Here is a 22006-nt window from a genome sequence, read left to right as displayed (position 1 = left end):
CCAGATGAAAATTTGATAAAATTTAGAGAAAAAATGAATAAACGTTGGTAACTAATTACTTAAATGACAGTTAGCAAAAAAATAGTAGGTAATTTAATCAAAGCAAAGTTGATGAGTCACCCTAAAGGTTGGTAATTTGATATAATTGGTTGGTAAATGTAGGGCGTTGACAAGAAAGGAAAACTAAAGTTTTGTGAAAAAATGGGATAAATTTTTTTTATAGAGATAAAAGAAGTTGTCAATTTGTGAAAATATCAGATAAACGTTGGTAGTTGGTAATGCAAAACTAGTTAGCAGCTTAGTCAGAGAAAAGTTGGTAATTGCTCGTATTAGGTTTGGTACTATCTAAAAGAATTTGGTAAATTTAACGGGTTGAAACAAAAGGCAAATAAAAGTTAATAACTCCACAAAAAGATTGGTAAATTTACAAAGAAGAAATTAAATCAACATCATTAAGCAATTAGTTATCTAAAAGGGGTTAATACCACGAAAACCTCAAATTGATACACCTGTGATAAATTTACCCCAAACTAATTTTTTGATCATGAAAAACCCCAAACTGGTACACTTGTGACAATTTTACCTTCTATTAGTTTCTATTAAATTTTATCATCAAATTTTTAAGTTGGATGACACGTGGCAGTTGACAGGTATACAAGTTTGGGGTTTTACCCTCCGTCTGTCACAAGTGTACCATTTTGTGATTTTTCATGATATTAATCCAATTTAACGGAGTATAAATTTGTTACAAATGTACCCGTTTGAGGTTTTTGATGGTCAAAAAATTAATTTAGGGTAAATCAGTCACAAGTGTACTAGTTTGGGGGGTTTTTTATGGTAAAAATATTATTTTGGGGTAAATTTGTTACGGGTGTACTAATTTTGGGTTTTTCGCGGTATTAACCCTAACTAAAACTAGTGGGTAACCTAATGGGAGAAAAAGTGGTAAGTAACATAAGTAAAATGTGACAATTTCAAATAAGAGTTGATAAATTTAAGGCATTTGTAAGAAAAATAAATAAAAGTTGGTAAATGAATAACAATAATTGATAAACTCAAAAAACTAAATGAATGTCGGTAAGTAACTCAAATGAGAGTAGGTAATTCAAGACAAATTCATAAAAGAGTTGTCAAGCTTAAAGTTTCGATAAGAATAAACAAATAAAAGTTGGTAAATTTCATCAAAGTGGGCAAGTTATTAATAAGTTATCGAAAAATCAGATTTCTTCTAATATTTTATCAACGGTTTTTACTCTTTTAGAAATCTACCAAAGTGGGGACAAATCTTTTCTTCTGTTTTTTTTCAGAACGGACGAGTAGAATTGTTCGATTTTAAGTACTGATGAATTGAATCTCTAGCACTTTCTTTTAGTGCATATGAGCATGATAATAAACGGATCTCCACGATTGTATCGTCCGGTAGTCAGCATCTCCAGAAAAGTTAATTATTAGGTAGGCGATACTTGCAAAGCTCATTCTTCCGACCGGTGTTACAACATACATTCCGACTCTAAAGATCCACCACGACCCTCGAATTTGGGGAGATGACGCACGTATTTATTTTCAAGCCGGAGAGATTCTGGAACAGAGTCGCCAACTCCGAGAAGTAGTGTCGGCTTGAATTTTGCGACGGTTGAAGCTAAGGTCGTCCTGCTTGCCCTGAATATGGGTTCAACTCATTCTCACTTCTGTATAGTGTTAAGATGTATCTATCCTTAATACGAAATTATTTCGTTCGATGATTAATGTATTCAAGTCAACTCTTCTTTCATTTTCAGTTCAGGGTGCACCGAATCTCGTGCCCAGGAGTAATGTATTCAAGTTTATGCACTAGTTAGTTGGCAACCTCCATCTGTTTATCGTGTCCATATACTCCACTTCCACTTATAGATTCATCAGAAGCAAAGCTCGAATGACACCATCAAAAGTTGCTCAAGCTTCTCGTCAGAATTTTTAAAAGAAGGTCGATCTTTGAATGATTTTAGGACGATATGTTATCACCTGGGGCATCCTTTCTTTTAGTTATAGTTACTTATGAGTACATACATATACGTAACCTCATTTATTTATAATTACCTGTCACATGGGCTGTACTTTCTTTTATTTATTTTAGTCAAGACTTTGTCAACGCTTATCGCCCATCTCGCCCCTCGTCAATAATTCTGCTGCAATGCACATTCACCTTCCTTATCCATGTGAGCTGAAAAATGGGACTTCATGATATAGAGGTGAAGGGTCAGGGATTTAGAAGGGTTAATATTACACAATTGAGGCGTGGGAGTGACGTCCGAACGTTTGCGTTAATGGCCCGGCGATATGGTGTTAATCTTCTTAGGGGATCCCCAGTGGTGAGGTTGGCCCATGACAAGTGGGATCATAGCTGGTTTTCTAAACGGTATGGGTGGATGCCACGATAAGATCCATTGCCATTTTTCCAACTAAAAAGAATATGCCTTTTAGTTTGCTGAAATAAGGATAAGCTTAGTAGACAAAAGAAAGAACTGCCATTAGAGCACACCGGGCTTTGGGTACCACACTTGCCAGGGTAGAGCACAAACACTGAAGATTCGAAATTAAATTTGATCTGGGGAGAACAATCGACGGTGTAGACAAAAGAAAGTGCTGCCATTAGAGCACATTGGGCTTTGGGTACCACACTTGCCAGGGTAGAGCACAAACACTGAAGATTCGAAATTAAATTTGATCTGGGGAAGCAATCGACGGTGTGAAGTGGTCTGTTATTTGGGCGAGCGGTTACCATTCACATGAGTTCTAGGGGAGTGGCAAAAATGGTCAAGGAAATATTGCAGAAATTGGACGAGGGACAGTGTCACCGTTTGCTTTCTTCCTTATCTATGTGGGTTGGAAGTAAGGTTTCACGGTATCGGAACGTAGTGGGAGGGATACAGGAGAGTCAGTACAAGTAGCTTGTGGGAGGTCAATCAAGATGTTTGTATAAGGGATAATCTTGCTAGGGGATCTCCCGGAGCGGGATTGGCAATCTAAGTTCAAACTAGTCTGGAATTATGACACTCTCTTAATGATTGTCATGGGCCGAACCGGTTATTATGTTTTAAAGTTATGTGTATGTCTTACTCGAGAGACTGAATGTTCAAGTTAAATAAGACGTGGTACGTTTGATAATGAATAATGCGATTTACCATATTAATCTTTGAAATGATTTAATGAGGGAAGGTTAGCATGATGTTCCAACTCATATGGCGCCACGTGGGCTTGTCCTCGGCCACAAAAGTTTTGGCTTGTGATACCATGCGTCTAGGGGTGTGCAAACGGAACCGCCCGAACCGGAAACCGCCCGGACCGGACCGGACCGACACTATTTGGGTGGTTCTAAGGGGTGCCGGTCCGGTTCCCGGTTCCTAAAAGTGGAACCGGTGTCCGGGCGGTCCGGTTCCCGGTTCCAAGGGGAAACCGGACCGGACCGGACTGACCGGACCGACCGGACCGGACCGACATAATTTTTCTTCAAAAAAATTAATAAAATGTAAACTAAATCCTAAGTTAACTTTATTGACATAAATTCTTTGATAAAAATTAGTAAAATGTGAACTAAACTCTAAGTGAACTTCATTGATATAAATTCATTGATAAAAATTAGTAAAATATGAACTAAACCCTAAGTATTTGACCAAAAAAAAAACTAAATCCTAAGTGACCGGTTCTATTGGACCGAACCGGAACCGGACCGGACCGACGGTCCGGTCCGGTCCACGGTTCCCAAAATTGGGAACCGGTTCTCCCGGTCCGGTTCCCGGTTCCACTTGGAACCGGACCGGACCGGGAACCGATCACCCCTACATGCGTCCACTAACAAATCATTCCGTAAATGTAACAAATAAAAGTCCTAAAATCAATCCTAAAACTGTAGGAAAATTGAAGTACGGGAATTGCAAGAACACAAGTGACGAAATATTCAATATGGGGGACTCAATTAGAATGGACCATGAATACAAGGACTACAAGGGTATCTATGTGCTTTTACGCATGTAAGCATTTTTGTTTGTTTAGAGTGACTTTTTTTCATTCGCGGTTAAATATTTCTTTTACGGCTAAATGCCTTAAACTTTACAAAACGTACATATGTTGCTTTCTCTGTTTGCAATAGTTCCTTTGGCAAGAAACTACTAGCATTTAACAGAAGTCTGGCAAACGAGGATTACTTGTAAGCTACATTTCATAACGTAAACGACTAGACATTTGACGTTAAGATCCTTTCTCTATCCATGGATATCTCGGTGCAAACGAGCCCATCAGCTAAAATTAAAAGTTTAGGAGGTCAATCATATTGTGACACGGGGCAAGTCTTTATCGACTCGATAATTTCGAATCAAACCCTTTTGGGTCCAAGCCAGTAGTTGACTTCAAAGCTCTGTAAAACAGCTCTTCACTCCCTTTCTTTTGCAAATTGCGAATTTGGAAAGAAACATGGATTTCCTCAGAAGTGGTGTGTTCTTCTCATTGTGCTCTCTGGTTCTATCTCTTTTCTTAGCTCTTGTTATCAATATGCTGCACAAGTCCTGGTGGGTTCCAATGCAAGTACAAAGAAAAATGGCTGCCCAAGGAATCAAAGGTCCAGCCTACAGGTTCTTCTATGGAAGCACCAAAGAGATGCTTCAAATGAAGAGGGAAGCCACAAGCAGACCCATGAGTCTTTCTCACGATAATTTCCCATATGTCCTGTAATATTTGCCTCTTCTTTTGACCAGGTCAAAAGACTTAGGCTGAAGGAAAAAAAAAAAAAGAAAAGAAAAGAAAAGAAAAGTCAAAAAGTGAAGATAAAAGGAAGAAGCAGCGGCTGGTCGGGAAAACAGAAGAGAAAAACAGAGGAGAAGAAAAGGAAAAAGGAGAGGAGAAAGGGAAGAAGAGAAAGGGAGGGTTTGTGCGCGCGGGTCCTCGCCGAGCCGTTCCGACTAAGTAACGCAACGACTAGTAAGTACTCGCAACCCTCGTTAGTCCTATCGGAATAATTTTTCGATTAGGGCTCGGAAATAAGAGTTATGTGGATTTGAGCTGCGTAGTCCAATTTTTGGGTTGTCAAGTCTTAAATATCCATGAAAATGAAAGATTATGGTGTTGTGGGGCTGTGCGTTTTGACGGATATCGATTCGGAGTTACGGTTTGTCCGGAATCAAATTTTGAAGTTGAGAGCATAATCTGGAATTTCGTGAACAGTACTTTCCAGGGCTTTGATTGTTGTTTTTGGGCTGTTGTTTGGGTTGGCTGTGTTGGGACATCCATAGTATGCTGGATGGGTTTCGTTTTGACTATAAGAGCGCGCAAAACGGAGTCCGGTGGAGGAAGTTATGGCGCGTGGAAATTTGGCGCGCGAGTTGTTCGTTGTGGTTGGCATTAGATTTTTTCCATTGAGCAAGCCGTCGTAGGCTCGTGGGTGTCGGATTATTGGCTAGTTAGCCTTAGCTTATTCGAGTCGCGCGTTAGGGGTAAGTATTACTCGGTTTTGATTCGTTTTTCCGTATGTTTGATAGGATTTTGGAACCGTCGGCTCAAGTATCACATATGGGTTAGTTGTGGATTACCAGATGAGGGACATTATATCTTCTATGAATTTACAAATTCATATTTTGATAATGAGATATAATTTTTAATACAGTGGAGCATGTTTTCTGCATAAATTGGATCGATCATTTACTACCTTTTGTCGATTGTGAAATGAGTTGAAAAGTCTGATGACGTTATTGAAATGAAGCTTTTGTGAATGCTTATATTAAAGGTTTTGTGAAGAGGATTAGCCGAGGGCTATTCTTGTTGTGAAATGTTTTGTGAAATGGATTTATTGGTGTTGATTATGGATTTCTAGATTGAGTTATAAGTTGCTGCTGCTCGTATTACTATGTTGAGAACCCGTTGAGGGGGGAGTATGCATACTGTCAGGATATCCTTCTGGGCCGAACCGCCGGCTTATAATAGGTGGTAGACCTTGCCAAGAGGGTTAAACTTGGTCGCCTTTGTCACGGCGTTAAACTTGACCATAGTTTGATTACGAGCATGAGATTGGTTGATGGATTGACCATCAACGTGTTATGTGATGAGACTAGTCAATGGATAGACCATTGATGATTGTCTATTGTTGTTAAGTGAGTTTTTATTGAGAAATCTGATACGAATGACTTTTATTGAAAAGTTATTATACCTTTGAGATATTTTTGGTTATATTGTACATTGAGTTTGAGTTATGAGCTGTGATATTTTTATGCTATTGCACAGTAATTGTTCGACCCACTTAGAAGAAATATGTTACTCACTGAGCCGTGGTAGCTCACCCCTTATCTTACATACCTTTCAGGTTCTTCTGCTGGCCGCAAGTAGGGCGTGAGCGGGCGTTAGTCGGAGGATTTCTTTTTGATTGTGGGATTTTGGGTACGTTGTACATTTTGACGTTGAGCTATTGGAATAGTTTTTTGTTGGATTTGTATATATCCTTTTGATGGTTTTAGAAAGCTCTGATGTTTTCGAGTCTTGTTTAAGTTTAGGCTGCGTCCTTTGGGTGAAAGGACGGCCGTGTTACGATCCCGTTTTGGTTGTATTCGGGGTGTGACATTTGTTGGTATCAGAGCAATAGGTTATGATTTTTGGGTGGGACGTTGTGAGATTGTGTGATAGACTTTAATGCGTTAGTTTTAGATACTAAGGTGTATTCTTGATTCTGGATTTAGGTAATCATGAGTTCCGACTCGGAGCCGCTCATCTCTTTTCGTAAGAATAAGGGAAAGAGAGCCATCACCTTTGACTCGAGAGATGTGCCTCGAGGTCCGAGAGTAAGGTCTCCGACAAGAAGGCGAGATGACGTAGGAGCAGACTCGCAAGAAATAAGAGGGGAAAGTCAACAGCCAAGGGCCCAAGACGTTGTAGTTGAAGCTGGTGAACCTGGGAGTGGCAGAGGCTACACCTTTGCCCAGTTTAGAAAGTCAAAGCCGCCCACTTATGATGGGAAAACTGATCCTCTTGTAGCTGAGCGATGGATTAGGAAGATAGAGGGAATATTCAGAGTTGAAGAAGTTCCGAATGATAAGAAGGTGGACTTTGCCACCCAATATTTGGAAGGTGAAGCTGAGTATTGGTGGGAAGGAAAGAGGTCCACTCTTGGAGATGAAGATGCTACTATTTCTTGGAAGTACTTCAAGGAAGCGTTCAATGCCCAGTTCTTTCCAAAATCCTTCCAAGCAAAGATGAAGGGCGATTTTCTGCATATATCGCAAGGTGATTCTTCTGTTTTAGACTATGCGGGTCGCTTCAATCAGATGAGCAGGTTTGCGGGGCATTTTATGGCAAATGAGAAGGAGAAAGCTGAACATTTTTTGAGAGGACTTCGACCTGAGATTCGTTTTACACTCGCATCTCTTTTACTCACCACTTATGAGGATGTCCTGGAGCGAGCAATTAAGATTGAACAAGAGATCATGGAGAGTGGCACCCAGGGTATTCCTCAGCCCAAGAGGCCGAAGTTCACTAATTTCCAAGAGATTCGTATTCGTGACAACAACAAGCAAAGAAGCACTAGTAGGTTTGAAAGGGGGAAGAGTCAAACTGTTCAGGGTGCTTGCGTTACTTGTGGGAAATATCATAGTGGCCAATGCTATTGGAAGCGGGGAACTTGTTTTCTATGTGGGAAGATGGGACACATGCGGCAGAATTGTCCAATGCAGAGAGATACTCCAGCAGGTAGTAGATTATGCTTCGTTTGTGGACAGCCTGGTCATATAGCTCGCTTTTGTTCCATGAGGAAGGATGTTCCCTCAGTTGGTAGGCCCCAAGAGAATCAGCCAAGACAGAGGGCGACAGGGAAGGTTTATGCGATGACGGAAGAGGATGCGGCAGCATCTAACACAGTAGTTGCCGGTAATATCTCAATTACCTCACAATATGCTTATGCATTGTTTGACCCTGGCGCTACGCATTCTTTCATTTCAACTGAATTCGCAAAGAAACTTGATATGCTACCTGATCCTCTTGAATATGAATTGCGTATTGAGACTCCTACGGGTGACTTCGTTATGGTGGACCGTGTATTTAAGCAATGTATGCTTTTGGTCGATAATGTTCAAATGCCTGGAGATTTGATGTTGTTGAATATTCGAGATTTTGATGTTATTTTAGGGATGGATTGGCTATCAACATATCATGCTACTGTTGATTGTCATTCAAAGAAAGTTACCTTTCGACTCCCAAATGAGCCCGAATTTTCTTTTTCGGGAAGTTGTAAGGGTACTTTTCCAAGATTAATATCGGCAGTGCAAGCGAGGAAGCTTCTAAGGAAAGGTGGTTATGGATATCTAGCTTGCGTAAAAGACACCAGTAAAGAAGTTGTGAAACTGGAAAATGTTCCAGTTGTTAGAGAATTTCCTGATGTGTTTCCTGAGGATTTGCCCGGCTTGCCACCCGATAGAGAGATTGAGTTCTCTATTGATCTGATGCCTGGTACAGGACCTATCTCGAAGGCACCATATCGGATGGCACCATCTGAATTGAAAGAATTGAAAACACAGCTACAGGAATTATTGGATAAGGGCTTTATTAGGCCCAGCGTCTCGCCTTGGGGAGCTCCAGTCCTATTTGTGAAAAAGAAGGACGGTAGCATGCGGCTTTGTATAGATTACCGTGAACTCAACAAGGTAACGATCAAGAATAAATATCCTTTGCCACGGATTGATGATTTGTTTGATCAACTTCAGGGAGCTCGGGTATTTTCTAAGATCGACCTTCGGTCTGGATATCATCAATTGAAAATTAAAGCAGATGATGTATCTAAAACTGCTTTCAGAACGAGGTATGGGCATTACGAATTTCTTGTCATGCCTTTTGGATTGACAAATGCGCCTGCTGCTTTTATGGATTTGATGAACAGGATATTCAAACATTACCTCGACCAATTCATTGTGGTGTTCATTGATGATATCCTGGTGTACTCGAGGAGTTTGGAGGAGCACGAACAACACTTGAAGCTTGTCTTGCAGACCTTGCGTGAGCAGAAATTGTTTGCTAAATTCAGTAAGTGCGCTTTCTGGCTTGATCATATTGAGTTCTTGGGTCATGTTATCTCGAAGAATGGCATCGCAGTTGACCCAAAGAAAGTTGAAGCGGTTGTTCAGTGGAATCGCCCTACCAATGTAACAGAAGTGAAAAGTTTTCTTGGACTAGCTGGCTATTACAGGAGATTTGTGGAGGGATTCTCCAAAATAGCTGGTCCACTTACTCGCCTAACTCAAAAGGGAGTTAAGTTTGTATGGTCTGATCAGTGTGAGCGCAGTTTTCAAGAATTGAAAAGGCGGTTAGTGACGGCTCCCATATTAACCTTACCTTCAGGAACCAGTGGCTTCACAATTTATTGTGACGCATCTAAAGAAGGTTTAGGGTGCGTTCTTATGCAGGACGATAAAGTGGTGGCCTATGCTTCTAGACAGTTGAAGACACATGAAAGGAACTACCCCACTCATGATCTTGAATTGGCAGCAGTTGTATTTGCTTTGAAAATATGGCGACACTACTTGTATGGTGAGAAATGTGAGGTCTTTACTGATCACAAGAGTTTGAAGTACATCTTTACTCAGAAAGAATTGAACATGAGGCAGAGGAGATGGTTAGAACTCTTGAAGGATTATGACTTATCCATCAATTATCACCCAGGTAAGGCAAATGTAGTAGCGGATGCCTTAAGTCGTAAATTTTCTGGAAACATGGCAATGTTGCTCACTTCTCAGCAACCTATCCTTGAGGATATGAGGAAGCTAGATTTGGAGGTGTTTGTGCATCAATTAGGTGCTCAGATAGCTAATCTTCGAGTACAACCGACATTGATCGACAAAATTAAGGCTAAACAGAATGATGATTCTCAGTTGGGAAAGATCAAAGAAGGCGTAGAAACTGGGAGACAGTCGGATTTTAGTATTCATGTAGATGGGTCATTGAGGTTTCGTGGTCGGCTATGTATTCCTGATGATCCTGAGTTGAAAAAGGAAATATTGCAGGAAGCTCACAGCACTAAATACTCGATTCATCCAGGAAGTACTAAGATGTATAGAGATTTGAGAGGACATTTCTGGTGGGTCAACATGAAGAAAGACATTGTAAAGTTTGTCGATCAATGCCTGGTTTGTCAGCAAGTAAAGATTGAACATCAGAAACCAGGTGGACAACTACATCCACTTGAGATACCTAAGTGGAAATGGGAGCATATTACCATGGACTTCATCGTCGGTTTACCGAGAACGCCAAGCGGTAAGAATGCTATATGGGTGATTGTCGACCGGTTGACTAAATCGGCACACTTTTTATCGTATCGATTTGGCCTTTCACTTGAAGACATGGCTAAGCGATACGTCAATGAGATAGTGAGACTTCATGGGTTCCAGTGAGCATAGTTTCTGATCGAGATCCTAGGTTTGTATCCAACTTCTGGAAGAGCTTGCAAGGGGCGTTGGGTACTAAACTCAACTTCAGTACGGCTTTTCATCCACAGACAGACGGGCAATCGGAGAGAACGATTCAGACGTTAGAGGATATGCTACGATCTTGTGCTATTAACTTTGGTGGTTCATGGGATGACCATCTGCACTTGGCAGAATTCTCCTATAATAACAGCTACCATTCCAGTATTAAGATGGCACCTTTTGAAGCAATGTATGGTCGAAAATGCAGAAGTCCGGTTTGTTGGGACGATGTTGGTGAGAAGAGGTTGACTGGCCCTGAGTTTATACAACAATCAGAAGAAAAAGTCAGGTTGATTCGAGAGCGACTGAAAACAGCTCAAAGCCGTCAGAAAAGCTATGCAGACCTTAAAAGGCGCAAGATAGAATTTGATGTGGGAGATCACGTGTTTCTAAAGGTTTCACCTATGAAGGGTATTATGAGATTTGGCACTCGCGGGAAACTAAGTCCAAGATATGTGGGACCGTTCTTGATATTGGAGAAGATTGGTGAAGTTGCTTATAAACTGGCCTTGCCACCAGCGTTATCTGGAGTTCATAATGTATTCCATGTATCTTTATTGCGAAAATATGTGCCAAATCCTGAACACGTATTGGATTTCACTCCTTTGAGGTTAAGAGAAAACCTGACATATGAAGAACAGCCTATTCGCATTGTGGATAAAAAAGAGCAAGTGCTGCGGCGACGTATAATCCCTTATGTGAAAATTCAATGGCAAAATCATACTGAGAGAGAGGCCACATGGGAGCTTGAGGAAGAAGCAAGAAACAAATACCCTCATTTGTTTGAAAGTTAAGGTAAGGCTAAATTTCGAGGACGAAATTTTTTAAGGAGGGTAGAATGTAATATTTGCCTCTTCTTTTGACCAGGTCAAAAGACTTAGGCTGAAGGAAAAAAAAAAAAGAAAAGAAAAGAAAAGAAAAGTCAAAAAGTGAAGATAAAAGGAAGAAGCAGCGGCTGGTCGAAAAGGAAAAAGGAGAGGAGAAAGGGAAGAAGAGAAAGGGAGGGTTTGTGCGCGCGGGTCCTCGCCGAGCCGTTCCGACTAAGTAACGCAACGACTAGTAAGTACTCGCAACCCTCGTTAGTCCTATCGGAATAATTTTTCGATTAGGGCTCGGAAATAAGAGTTATGTGGATTTGAGCTGCGTAGTCCAATTTTTGGGTTGTCAAGTCTTAAATATCCATGAAAATGAAAGATTATGGTGTTGTGGGGCTGTGCGTTTTGACGGATATCGATTCGGAGTTACGGTTTGTCCGGAATCAAATTTTGAAGTTGAGAGCATAATCTGGAATTTCGTGAACAGTACTTTCCAGGGCTTTGATTGTTGTTTTTGGGCTGTTATTTGGGTTGGCTGTGTTGGGACATCCATAGTATGCTGGATGGGTTTCGTTTTGACTATAAGAGCGCGCAAAACGGAGTCCGGTGGAGGAAGTTATGGCGCGTGGAAATTTGGCGCGCGAGTTGTTCGTTGTGGTTGGCATTAGATTTTTTCCATTGAGCAAGCCGTCGTAGGCTCGTGGGTGTCGGATTATTGGCTAGTTAGCCTTAGCTTATTCGAGTCGCGCGTTAGGGGTAAGTATTACTCGGTTTTGATTCGTTTTTCCGTATGTTTGATAGGATTTTGGAACCGTCGGCTCAAGTATCACATATGGGTTAGTTGTGGATTACCAGGTGAGGGACATTATATCTTCTATGAATTTACAAATTCATATTTTGATAATGAGATATAATTTTTAATACAGTGGAGCATGTTTTCTGCATAAATTGGATCGATCATTTACTACCTTTTGTCGATTGTGAAATGAGTTGAAAAGTCTGATGACGTTATTGAAATGAAGCTTTTGTGAATGCTTATATTAAAGGTTTTGTGAAGAGGATTAGCCGAGGGCTATTCTTGTTGTGAAATGTTTTGTGAAATGGATTTATTGGTGTTGATTATGGATTTCTAGATTGAGTTATAAGTTGCTGCTGCTCGTATTACTATGTTGAGAACCCGTTGAGGGGGGAGTATGCATACTGTCCGGATATCCTTCTGGGCCGAACCGCCGGCTTATAATAGGTGGTAGACCTTGCCAAGAGGGTTAAACTTGGTCGCCTTTGTCACGGCGTTAAACTTGACCATAGTTTGATTACGAGCATGAGATTGGTTGATGGATTGACCATCAACGTGTTATGTGATGAGACTAGTCAATGGATAGACCATTGATGATTGGCTATTGTTGTTAAGTGAGTTTTTATTGAGAAATCTGATACGAATGACTTTTATTGAAAAGTTATTATACCTTTGAGATATTTTTGGTTATATTGTACATTGAGTTTGAGTTATGAGCTGTGATATTTTTATGCTATTGCACAGTAATTGTTCGACCCACTTAGAAGAAATATGTTACTCATTGAGCCGTGGTAGCTCACCCCTTATCTTACATACCTTTCAGGTTCTTCTGCTGGCCGCAAGTAGGGCGTGAGCGGGCGTTAGTCGGAGGATTTCTTTTTGATTGTGGGATTTTGGGTACGTTGTACATTTTGACGTTGAGCTATTGGAATAGTTTTTTGTTGGATTTGTATATATCCTTTTGATGGTTTTAGAAAGCTCTGATGTTTTCGAGTCTTGTTTAAGTTTAGGCTGCGTCCTTTGGGTGAAAGGACGGCCGTGTTACGATCCCGTTTTGGTTGTATTCGGGGTGTGACATTTGTTGGTATCAGAGCAATAGGTTATGATTTTTGGGTGGGACGTTGTGAGATTGTGTGATAGACTTTAATGCGTTAGTTTTAGATACTAAGGTGTATTCTTGATTCTGGATTTAGGTAATCATGAGTTCCGACTCGGAGCCGCTCATCTCTTTTCGTAAGAATAAGGGAAAGAGAGCCATCACCTTTGACTCGAGAGATGTGCCTCGAGGTCCGAGAGTAAGGTCTCCGACAAGAAGGCGAGATGACGTAGGAGCAGACTCGCAAGAAATAAGAGGGGAAAGTCAACAGCCAAGGGCCCAAGACGTTGTAGTTGAAGCTGGTGAACCTGGGAGTGGCAGAGGCTACACCTTTGCCCAGTTTAGAAAGTCAAAGCCGCCCACTTATGATGGGAAAACTGATCCTCTTGTAGCTGAGCGATGGATTAGGAAGATAGAGGGAATATTCAGAGTTGAAGAAGTTCCGAATGATAAGAAGGTGGACTTTGCCACCCAATATTTGGAAGGTGAAGCTGAGTATTGGTGGGAAGGAAAGAGGTCCACTCTTGGAGATGAAGATGCTACTATTTCTTGGAAGTACTTCAAGGAAGCGTTCAATGCCCAGTTCTTTCCAAAATCCTTCCAAGCAAAGATGAAGGGCGATTTTCTGCATATATCGCAAGGTGATTCTTCTGTTTTAGACTATGCGGGTCGCTTCAATCAGATGAGCAGGTTTGCGGGGCATTTTATGGCAAATGAGAAGGAGAAAGCTGAACATTTTTTGAGAGGACTTCGACCTGAGATTCGTTTTACACTCGCATCTCTTTTACTCACCACTTATGAGGATGTCCTGGAGCGAGCAATTAAGATTGAACAAGAGATCATGGAGAGTGGCACCCAGGGTATTCCTCAGCCCAAGAGGCCGAAGTTCACTAATTTCCAAGAGATTCGTATTCGTGACAACAACAAGCAAAGAAGCACTAGTAGGTTTGAAAGGGGGAAGAGTCAAACTGTTCAGGGTGCTTGCGTTACTTGTGGGAAATATCATAGTGGCCAATGCTATTGGAAGCGGGGAACTTGTTTTCTATGTGGGAAGATGGGACACATGCGGCAGAATTGTCCAATGCAGAGAGATACTCCAGCAGGTAGTAGATTATGCTTCGTTTGTGGACAGCCTGGTCATATAGCTCGCTTTTGTTCCATGAGGAAGGATGTTCCCTCAGTTGGTAGGCCCCAAGAGAATCAGCCAAGACAGAGGGCGACAGGGAAGGTTTATGCGATGACGGAAGAGGATGCGGCAGCATCTAACACAGTAGTTGCCGGTAATATCTCAATTACCTCACAATATGCTTATGCATTGTTTGACCCTGGCGCTACGCATTCTTTCATTTCAACTGAATTCGCAAAGAAACTTGATATGCTACCTGATCCTCTTGAATATGAATTGCGTATTGAGACTCCTACGGGTGACTTCGTTATGGTGGACCGTGTATTTAAGCAATGTATGCTTTTGGTCGATAATGTTCAAATGCCTGGAGATTTGATGTTGTTGAATATTCGAGATTTTGATGTTATTTTAGGGATGGATTGGCTATCAACATATCATGCTACTGTTGATTGTCATTCAAAGAAAGTTACCTTTCGACTCCCAAATGAGCCCGAATTTTCTTTTTCGGGAAGTTGTAAGGGTACTTTTCCAAGATTAATATCGGCAGTGCAAGCGAGGAAGCTTCTAAGGAAAGGTGGTTATGGATATCTAGCTTGCGTAAAAGACACCAGTAAAGAAGTTGTGAAACTGGAAAATGTTCCAGTTGTTAGAGAATTTCCTGATGTGTTTCCTGAGGATTTGCCCGGCTTGCCACCCGATAGAGAGATTGAGTTCTCTATTGATCTGATGCCTGGTACAGGACCTATCTCGAAGGCACCATATCGGATGGCACCATATGAATTGAAAGAATTGAAAACACAGCTACAGGAATTATTGGATAAGGGCTTTATTAGGCCCAGCGTCTCGCCTTGGGGAGCTCCAGTCCTATTTGTGAAAAAGAAGGACGGTAGCATGCGGCTTTGTATAGATTACCGTGAACTCAACAAGGTAACGATCAAGAATAAATATCCTTTGCCACGGATTGATGATTTGTTTGATCAACTTCAGGGAGCTCGGGTATTTTCTAAGATCGACCTTCGGTCTGGATATCATCAATTGAAAATTAAAGCAGATGATGTATCTAAAACTGCTTTCAGAACGAGGTATGGGCATTACGAATTTCTTGTCATGCCTTTTGGATTGACAAATGCGCCTGCTGCTTTTATGGATTTGATGAACAGGATATTCAAACATTACCTCGACCAATTCATTGTGGTGTTCATTGATGATATCCTGGTGTACTCGAGGAGTTTGGAGGAGCACGAACAACACTTGAAGCTTGTCTTGCAGACCTTGCGTGAGCAGAAATTGTTTGCTAAATTCAGTAAGTGCGCTTTCTGGCTTGATCATATTGAGTTCTTGGGTCATGTTATCTCGAAGAATGGCATCGCAGTTGACCCAAAGAAAGTTGAAGCGGTTGTTCAGTGGAATCGCCCTACCAATGTAACAGAAGTGAAAAGTTTTCTTGGACTAGCTGGCTATTACAGGAGATTTGTGGAGGGATTCTCCAAAATAGCTGGTCCACTTACTCGCCTAACTCAAAAAGGGAGTTAAGTTTGTATGGTCTGATCAGTGTGAGCGCAGTTTTCAAGAATTGAAAAGGCGGTTAGTGACGGCTCCCATATTAACCTTACCTTCAGGAACCAGTGGCTTCACAATTTATTGTGACGCATCTAAAGAAGGTTTAGGGTGCGTTCTTATGCAGGACGATAAAGTGGTGGCCTATGCTTCTAGACAGTTGAAGACACATGAAAGGAACTACCCCACTCATGATCTTGAATTGGCAGCAGTTGTATTTGCTTTGAAAATATGGCGACACTACTTGTATGGTGAGAAATGTGAGGTCTTTACTGATCACAAGAGTTTGAAGTACATCTTTACTCAGAAAGAATTGAACATGAGGCAGAGGAGATGGTTAGAACTCTTGAAGGATTATGACTTATCCATCAATTATCACCCAGGTAAGGCAAATGTAGTAGCGGATGCCTTAAGTCGTAAATTTTCTGGAAACATGGCAATGTTGCTCACTTCTCAGCAACCTATCCTTGAGGATATGAGGAAGCTAGATTTGGAGGTGTTTGTGCATCAATTAGGTGCTCAGATAGCTAATCTTCGAGTACAACCGACATTGATCGACAAAATTAAGGCTAAACAGAATGATGATTCTCAGTTGGGAAAGATCAAAGAAGGCGTAGAAACTGGGAGACAGTCGGATTTTAGTATTCATGTAGATGGGTCATTGAGGTTTCGTGGTCGGCTATGTATTCCTGATGATCCTGAGTTGAAAAAGGAAATATTGCAGGAAGCTCACAGCACTAAATACTCGATTCATCCAGGAAGTACTAAGATGTATAGAGATTTGAGAGGACATTTCTGGTGGGTCAACATGAAGAAAGACATTGTAAAGTTTGTCGATCAATGCCTGGTTTGTCAGCAAGTAAAGATTGAACATCAGAAACCAGGTGGACAACTACATCCACTTGAGATACCTAAGTGGAAATGGGAGCATATTACCATGGACTTCATCGTCGGTTTACCGAGAACGCCAAGCGGTAAGAATGCTATATGGGTGATTGTCGACCGGTTGACTAAATCGGCACACTTTTTATCGTATCGATTTGGCCTTTCACTTGAAGACATGGCTAAGCGATACGTCAATGAGATAGTGAGACTTCATGGGTTCCAGTGAGCATAGTTTCTGATCGAGATCCTAGGTTTGTATCCAACTTCTGGAAGAGCTTGCAAGGGGCGTTGGGTACTAAACTCAACTTCAGTACGGCTTTTCATCCACAGACAGACGGGCAATCGGAGAGAACGATTCAGACGTTAGAGGATATGCTACGATCTTGTGCTATTAACTTTGGTGGTTCATGGGATGACCATCTGCACTTGGCAGAATTCTCCTATAATAACAGCTACCATTCCAGTATTAAGATGGCACCTTTTGAAGCAATGTATGGTCGAAAATGCAGAAGTCCGGTTTGTTGGGACGATGTTGGTGAGAAGAGGTTGACTGGCCCTGAGTTTATACAACAATCAGAAGAAAAAGTCAGGTTGATTCGAGAGCGACTGAAAACAGCTCAAAGCCGTCAGAAAAGCTATGCAGACCTTAAAAGGCGCAAGATAGAATTTGATGTGGGAGATCACGTGTTTCTAAAGGTTTCACCTATGAAGGGTATTATGAGATTTGGCACTCGCGGGAAACTAAGTCCAAGATATGTGGGACCGTTCTTGATATTGGAGAAGATTGGTGAAGTTGCTTATAAACTGGCCTTGCCACCAGCGTTATCTGGAGTTCATAATGTATTCCATGTATCTTTATTGCGAAAATATGTGCCAAATCCTGAACACGTATTGGATTTCACTCCTTTGAGGTTAAGAGAAAACCTGACATATGAAGAACAGCCTATTCGCATTGTGGATAAAAAAGAGCAAGTGCTGCGGCGACGTATAATCCCTTATGTGAAAATTCAATGGCAAAATCATACTGAGAGAGAGGCCACATGGGAGCTTGAGGAAGAAGCAAGAAACAAATACCCTCATTTGTTTGAAAGTTAAGGTAAGGCTAAATTTCGAGGACGAAATTTTTTAAGGAGGGTAGAATGTAATATTTGCCTCTTCTTTTGACCAGGTCAAAAGACTTAGGCTGAAGGAAAAAAAAAAAAGAAAAGAAAAGAAAAGAAAAGTCAAAAAGTGAAGATAAAAGGAAGAAGCAGCGGCTGGTCGGGAAAACAGAAGAGAAAAACAGAGGAGAAGAAAAGGAAAAAGGAGAGGAGAAAGGGAAGAAGAGAAAGGGAGGGTTTGTGCGCGCGGGTCCTCGCCGAGCCGTTCCGACTAAGTAACGCAACGACTAGTAAGTACTCGCAACCCTCGTTAGTCCTATCGGAATAATTTTTCGATTAGGGCTCGGAAATAAGAGTTATGTGGATTTGAGCTGCGTAGTCCAATTTTTGGGTTGTCAAGTCTTAAATATCCATGAAAATGAAAGATTATGGTGTTGTGGGGCTGTGCGTTTTGACGGATATCGATTCGGAGTTACGGTTTGTCCGGAATCAAATTTTGAAGTTGAGAGCATAATCTGGAATTTCGTGAACAGTACTTTCCAGGGCTTTGATTGTTGTTTTTGGGCTGTTATTTGGGTTGGCTGTGTTGGGACATCCATAGTATGCTGGATGGGTTTCGTTTTGACTATAAGAGCGCGCAAAACGGAGTCCGGTGGAGGAAGTTATGGCGCGTGGAAATTTGGCGCGCGAGTTGTTCGTTGTGGTTGGCATTAGATTTTTTCCATTGAGCAAGCCGTCGTAGGCTCGTGGGTGTCGGATTATTGGCTAGTTAGCCTTAGCTTATTCGAGTCGCGCGTTAGGGGTAAGTATTACTCGGTTTTGATTCGTTTTTCCGTATGTTTGATAGGATTTTGGAACCGTCGGCTCAAGTATCACATATGGGTTAGTTGTGGATTACCAGGTGAGGGACATTATATCTTCTATGAATTTACAAATTCATATTTTGATAATGAGATATAATTTTTAATACAGTGGAGCATGTTTTCTGCATAAATTGGATCGATCATTTACTACCTTTTGTCGATTGTGAAATGAGTTGAAAAGTCTGATGACGTTATTGAAATGAAGCTTTTGTGAATGCTTATATTAAAGGTTTTGTGAAGAGGATTAGCCGAGGGCTATTCTTGTTGTGAAATGTTTTGTGAAATGGATTTATTGGTGTTGATTATGGATTTCTAGATTGAGTTATAAGTTGCTGCTGCTCGTATTACTATGTTGAGAACCCGTTGAGGGGGGAGTATGCATACTGTCAGGATATCCTTCTGGGCCGAACCGCCGGCTTATAATAGGTGGTAGACCTTGCCAAGAGGGTTAAACTTGGTCGCCTTTGTCACGGCGTTAAACTTGACCATAGTTTGATTACGAGCATGAGATTGGTTGATGGATTGACCATCAACGTGTTATGTGATGAGACTAGTCAATGGATAGACCATTGATGATTGGCTATTGTTGTTAAGTGAGTTTTTATTGAGAAATCTGATACGAATGACTTTTATTGAAAAGTTATTATACCTTTGAGATATTTTTGGTTATATTGTACATTGAGTTTGAGTTATGAGCTGTGATATTTTTATGCTATTGCACAGTAATTGTTCGACCCACTTAGAAGAAATATGTTACTCACTGAGCCGTGGTAGCTCACCCCTTATCTTACATACCTTTCAGGTTCTTCTGCTGGCCGCAAGTAGGGCGTGAGCGGGCGTTAGTCGGAGGATTTCTTTTTGATTGTGGGATTTTGGGTACGTTGTACATATTGACGTTGAGCTATTGGAATAGTTTTTTTGTTGGATTTGTATATATCCTTTTGATGGTTTTAGAAAGCTCTGATGTTTTCGAGTCTTGTTTAAGTTTAGGCTGCGTCCTTTGGGTGAAAGGACGGCCGTGTTACGATCCCGTTTTGGTTGTATTCGGGGTGTGACATGTCCAGCCTCACTTCCACAACTGGGCTCAAACTTATGGTAATTAACATCCCCGAAGTTGACTCAGTTTATCGATGTAAAGATCACAACATATAGTGTGCGTAGTACTTTCCGACCACCCATTTGCTGAGAGGATGTGATGTGTCACAATTTGAATGTATTTCAAGTTTATTTATCTGTTAAATTGAGAGGATTGTGATTTGTATTTCTTACTGAGAACAGGCTAATTTTTCTTACTCTTCACTCTGTTTACTTATAAAAATTCAAATATGTCGCAGGGAGGAACTTCTTGGGGTGGCATGGCCCTCAAGCTTTCCTATTCATCTCCGATCTGGACATGGTTAAACAGGTACTTAACAATAAAGACCACACTTTTTCAAAAATTTTGGACCAAGGCCAAGTGAAGAAGATTTTAGGTGATGGACTTGTGACATCTGAAGGTGAAAAATGGGCAAAGCACCGAAAGCTGGCAAATTTCGCTTTTCACGGGGAAAGTCTGAAGGTACATTTGAATATATATATATATATATGTATATATAATTTGACAGAAATTAGAGTTAGTGAACTAATTTTGTGGGGGGATAGGACATATGAGAGCGCTTTTCAAATAATGCATATGATGGAAAGTCAAGTCATTTCATTTGTAGAGTATGGTTCCGGCAATGGTGGACTGTGCTCATATGATGATCCAGAGATGGAGTTATCGAGAATGCCAAGAGATCAATGTTTATGAAGAATTTAAACTGTGCACATCGGATGCCATATCAAAAACTGCATTTGGTTGCAGCTACATTGAAGGCAAAAGTGTTTTTGAGAACTTGGTCAAGTTGGGATTGATAGTCGCAAAAGCTTCTTCACAAATAAGGTTACCAGGAGTCAGGTAATTAACTTTTACTCTAATTTAATGGCAAAAGAGAAACTAAGAAAAAGGGAAAACTAAGATGTGCCAGATTTTATGACATGGAAGCTAGAGAAGCAATCTGACATATGAAATCGAGTGATTTTTCATCCTAAGTAATGCAGTCATTATTCTATGTGTGTCTGCTTTTTGGTCTTTTGGACTATTACAAAGGATAGGACGCAATAGATACAAAACCACCACCTAAAGTTCTTGTATCTCATACTTTGGAAGATGAACATAATAATTGGGTTTTGTAATACTTGCCTACACGGCTTGTTATCGTTACAGTAAGCTCTGGAAACCGACTTACGAGCTTGAGGCAGAGAAACTTGAGACAGGGTTACGGGAAGCTGGGATAAAGATTATCAACAGGAGACAACAGAAGATGAATTGCGGAGAGAGAGAACTATAATGATTTCCTAGGGTTACTTTTAAAGGCTACGCATGATGCCGACGAGAACAAGAAAATCACATTCGACAATGTAATTACTGAGTGCAAGACGTTCTATTCTGCTGCACAGGAAACCACAAGCTCATTACTTTCATGGACAGTCTTCCTCCTAGCTATTCACACTGATTGGCAACAAGAAGCAAGAAAGGAGGTCCTTGATGTCCTTGGAAATCGAGATCCCAATTTCGATGGAGTTAAAAAGCTCAAGAAGGTAAGAGAATGTGATTTTAAAAGAATTTCCATTGAAGACAGCTAATAAATTTCTATATCCGAAAGCTGTCTAGTAATTCTTGTAATGAGACTATTCTTGTTATGTGCACATATTCTTCTAAACCAAAGAACAGCACCAGCTTTTCTATCTTCTTATCTTTTCAAAGCATGCTCGAATATTTTTCTCCTCGTGAATGACTTTGGCATTTGTGTATATTCAGATGGGCATGTTCATAAACGAATCTCTTCGCTTATATCCTCCAGCAGTCGGTGTCCATAGGAAAGTTACTAGGCAGGCAAAACTCGGCAAGCTCGTTCTTCCTTCAGGTACAATGGTATACATACCAATCCTAAATATTCACCACGACCCTCAAGTTTGGGGAGATGATGCACGTCTTTTCAAGCCAGAGAGATTCTCAGAAGGAGTTGCTAAGGCTACAAACAACAATCCGGCGATATTCCTTCCCTTTGGCCTTGGACCCAGAAGTTGTGCAGGTGAGAATTTCGCGACAGTTGAAGCTAAAATTGTCCTCGCTATGATTCTGCAGCGATACACTTTCACTCTCTCCCCTGCTTATGTTCACTCCCCTGTCGACATTCACTCTTCTCGCCCTCAATATGGAATTCAGGTTATTCTCAATTCAACATAGTGTGAACTGTAAAGATGTGTATGTGTAAGTGGGC

The 22006-nt window shown here is 41.0% G+C and overlaps 3 long non-coding RNA genes and 1 pseudogene across 5 annotated transcripts; all 4 read left to right on the top strand.

Annotated features, from left to right (window-relative positions):
* Positions 1-4446: 4446 nt before the first annotated feature.
* Positions 4447-21972, top strand: LOC130140430 (cytochrome P450 CYP749A22-like; annotated as a pseudogene).
* LOC130140371 (uncharacterized) lies at positions 4796-6580 on the top strand. The gene is made up of 3 exons (XR_008818388.1): positions 4796-4950; positions 6326-6399; positions 6477-6580. It is a non-coding gene; the product is annotated as an uncharacterized LOC130140371 (long non-coding RNA).
* On the top strand, positions 11428-13161 carry LOC130140370 (uncharacterized). 2 transcript variants are annotated; one of them, XR_008818387.1, is made up of 4 exons: positions 11428-11525; positions 12083-12136; positions 12901-12974; positions 13088-13161. It is a non-coding gene; the product is annotated as an uncharacterized LOC130140370 (long non-coding RNA). The 2 variants fall into 2 exon arrangements; XR_008818386.1 differs by having other exon boundaries at positions 13052-13155.
* Positions 17962-19762, top strand: LOC115666156 (uncharacterized). Of its 2 annotated transcripts, none has more exons than XR_008818384.1 (4): positions 17962-18131; positions 18689-18742; positions 19507-19580; positions 19659-19762. It is a non-coding gene; the product is annotated as an uncharacterized LOC115666156 (long non-coding RNA). The 2 variants fall into 2 exon arrangements; XR_008818385.1 differs by having other exon boundaries at positions 19695-19761.
* Positions 21973-22006: the final 34 nt, after the last annotated feature.

Source organism: Syzygium oleosum, unplaced genomic scaffold (assembly GCF_021117445.2).
Source record: "Syzygium oleosum isolate NSW1041296 unplaced genomic scaffold, Sole_v2.1 Sole_v2.18, whole genome shotgun sequence".
NCBI lineage: Eukaryota > Viridiplantae > Streptophyta > Magnoliopsida > Myrtales > Myrtaceae > Syzygium > Syzygium oleosum.
This window is presented reverse-complemented; position numbering and strand designations above follow the sequence as displayed.